This window comes from Athene cunicularia (assembly GCF_003259725.1).
Source record: "Athene cunicularia isolate RWA chromosome 4 unlocalized genomic scaffold, athCun1 chr4_part2, whole genome shotgun sequence".
Lineage (NCBI taxonomy): Eukaryota > Metazoa > Chordata > Aves > Strigiformes > Strigidae > Athene > Athene cunicularia.
Window position 1 is genome coordinate 19,718,953 of NW_020799099.1, and position 3,778 is coordinate 19,722,730.

Below are 3,778 nucleotides of genomic sequence, written 5' to 3' on the forward strand. Positions count from 1 at the left end.
CTTTCACTAATTTTATATATATATTCATTGCAGCTATAGAATTTATGCTGGAAGATCCTCATCAAAAGTTCCACTGAAAGCAGCTGAGTGTCTCATGGTCACAAGAGTCAGCTCTGATTACAGTTTTGGGCACCCTGATATCCAAACACGCTCCTCTGTGAAGCAAGTACTGAATATGTCATCACTCTTCGTGTTGCTTTTGGGAAAACCAAGCTGCACCATGTTCACAGAGCAAATCTCAATTTACACAGTGTCTGTGTCAGAACAGGGGCCAGAATTTTTCATCTTTACTCTTCAGACTCTTTCTCCAGCTGCTCAAATTCTTTGTGCTTTATTTGCATAAGACATTTAGAAAAACATGTGTTTACTTAATCTGATTTCTGTATTTTCCCCATGTTTGCAGGATCACATCCTAGTTTTCCTCTCCTCTACTCTCCTGATGAGACTGCACATGTCTCCTCAACTTTGTTAGGACTGAATGAATGTCAGTGAAAGCAGACAGTGGTCCTTTGTGATTATTAGTAGACATTTTAGCTTCACAAAAGATTAGAATGTGTCCATCAGGCAGTTACACAGCTGGGCAAGTTTGTGTTATATACGCAGCAGAAAACAATCCTTCCATTGGAGCTGTTCTGGTCTAGACTGCTTAGATGGTGTGGGGTCTGTAATGATTAAACGGATCCAATGGAAAAGCTTGAAGTGTATGCAATACTAGTTTTGACTGGTCTGACTTCGTTTTGGGTAGGAAACAACTGCTAAATAAGGTTAACATGGAAGAAGATGAGTAAGTGTATGTTTTATATCAAACCTTTTAGCAGAGGCAGAGATCATGTCCATGTTTTTAGAACATAGATAATTGTTTATATATTGAATGTCATTGTATTGAAGTTGGTATATATTTTTTTAAAAAAGAATTCAAGCTGATATTTGAAAAAATGAAACATTATGTTAATGCTGACTGATCCTTTTCTCCCTGGTCAGTGTGGCCCTATTACCACCCTGAGAAGAGCTGATAAAGTTTGGTTTTTTATCTTCTATATCTTTTATACCTGCTGTGTTTAAGAGTATTATCTAACCTTACCACTTCTCTCTTTTTTGTTACAAAACTATTTTTTCTAAAGATTTTTTTCTGAAAAGCAACTTTCTTGTCCAAGAAGTGCCACTTGATATAAAATCTAACATACAACAGAACAACTTCCTCAGTAACTTTTTTGTTTATGACAGAGGAGCATAACTATGCTGTGCCCTGTAGCATACAATGTCGCTCTCAACCTTTGAGTATCTGCTCTTCGTAATCTCTGTGAAGAAACCTAATAGTGTGCATACCTTCTTCATCAATGCGACTGCCATTTGAATCTTAGGCCTCTCCTGGTTTATTCTTTTTCTTTCATTAGCTATGATTTTACACAGAGAAGTCCAGTAAGTCTTACTAATGAACCTATTGTTCTAAGACGGGTGATTGTGTCTCTCAAACCAGTGCTGTTACTACAGCACCATATATTTCTTTCACTTTTGAAATTCAGTGTATACATTAGTATTAGAAGACCCGAATTGCTTTGGCAAATAGTCTCAGAGCCTAGAGATTTTGAGAGAAAAGTGTTACCATGCTTTGCAGAAACTGTACTTGTGTTTGTATTGTTTAGTGTACCATGGAAGATTTGAGTTCCCTTAATGAGAAAGGGCTAAGTTCCTTTTAGCATGAGGCAAAGGGCAATAGCATGCATTTGGGAAGTTACCACAAAGCAACTGAGGCAAAGCAATTTATTTCCATGTGGTATTATTTTGCATAACAAAGCCTTCAAAAAATACTGCAAAAAGGCAAAGAAAAGGCATAGGTGATTATGATAGCTGTTACAGCAGTGTCTCCTCTGAAATGGTTTTAGAAATGCAGATAGATTAAAACTTCTCTTCCAAAATTAATTGTTTATTTCTTCTCCAAAGAGATTGACCACTTTTCCTAATTAAAAACTGGTTCTTCTATGTAGATATGCAAATTTTCCCCTCTTTTGGACTAGAAACTTCAAGGAAATATAGCTTTAATTGTGGGACAAAACTCTAGTTTGCATGCTTCAGTGCAGAATGTTTCTTTCACAGACTTTGCATTCTGTATCAATCTGCATATTTGAAAACATACATGACAACTTTCTCCATACCTCCTTTATGTTGCTTTTTACTGAGTCTCAACTGAGACCAGATACAACAGTAATGAACTCATGTGGGGGTGAGTTTTTCCTTGCTGCTTTTCTCAAAGCATACTACAGCACTTTCCCTTTCAGTAGCCCTGGTACACTTGTCCTTGGTACTTCACTGAAGATGCATCTGCAATTTTTTTCAGCAAGGGTTCTTGAACTTCATGACACCAAGCAGAGTTTTGATCAATGTCAATTTAATGATGATAACAGTGAATTTAAATATACGCAGCTCTTGAGGTTCCTTTCAGGAGAGAAGGATGTACTTGGCCACCTACTGGGAAGACTTGAGGGGAAATAGAAGTGCATAAAATGGTTTTCAAAATCCATGTTGTACACTTGCATACACACAGAAAGCCTGAAGTCATTGGTAATCCTCATGGATGAGTTTTTGTGCTACACTATGCCCTTTCATATAGTGCATTGGAAAAAACATGAGGATCATTTCCATATGGAAATTTCCTGACCATGCAAGGTCATTGTGAAAGAAAAAATACACATAACCAGAGGGGACTGGAAAACTCATGAATCTATCCAATTGTTTAAATCACCAATGCTCTAAAGAAACCAGTGGCATTGCAGTAGTTGCCACAAGCTGGAAGAACGAGTATGAAATCTTGAGATTTCCTCTTGAAACCTGGCGTGATTCTATACTGAATAGAAGCTGCTGTTATTTAATGGTTTAGATGCAAGGGGCTGGTGAAAAACTGTGCCCCTCAGTACTGAAGGTTTGATCCTCTAGTGGCTAAGGATTTTGGTGAGGGACAATAGGGAAGGGAGTTCTGCTGCTGACTGTGTGACATCTATTATTCAGGAAAGGGAGGGTGTTGGACATCTAGGTTTTCTTTTTGAACCTCTTCTGTATAGTATAGTCCCTTCCATAAAATAGGTGTTGTATGGAGCATCAAGATGAATGTCAATTACCTCCCGTGTGAAGGGTATCAGTGTGAGGAGCAGCAGGTTGCATTAGTAAGGCCACAAGTCTCCTGTGGAGCAACTTTGCTGGTGTCATCACACTCCATTGAGGGAAACGAAATATGGACTGTTTGCAGAAGTGTTGAACTTGCAAAAAAGTTTCCCAGATTGTTAGTGTTTGCCAACAAATCTGTCTTGTTTTTGTAATTTAGTAACAGCTGCTGTCTTCATTATCACTTCTCTTATTGAAGGCCTTTATCTGAGTGATACTGCATAACAATTTGCTATACAGCTCTGAAAAATATCTGTGCAAAGCAGAGCTCTGGATGGTAGTGGTTCATGTCAATTTTGAAACAGAAATAGCACTTTTAATTAAAGCAGACTTACAAAGATTGCTGTACATACTAAATATCTACTAAAGACATACTTTCTATTCAAGATAAATCACTGTTCTGTTGCCAGTGTTTGAAATATCCTGATAGAGGGTGCTGGTGCTTTATTTTAACATCTAAAAATGGGTCAGCTTCACTTGCCTTTGTTTTTAAATCTCACTGGATTTTTTGTGTTCAAAATAAACCTTTAGAAAAAGGTTGGATTTTGCCCTTGTTTTGTAATGAAATATGTTAGGATCAAGTCCTGCAACAATGTCTTTAAAAAAAAAAAAAAAAAAAAAA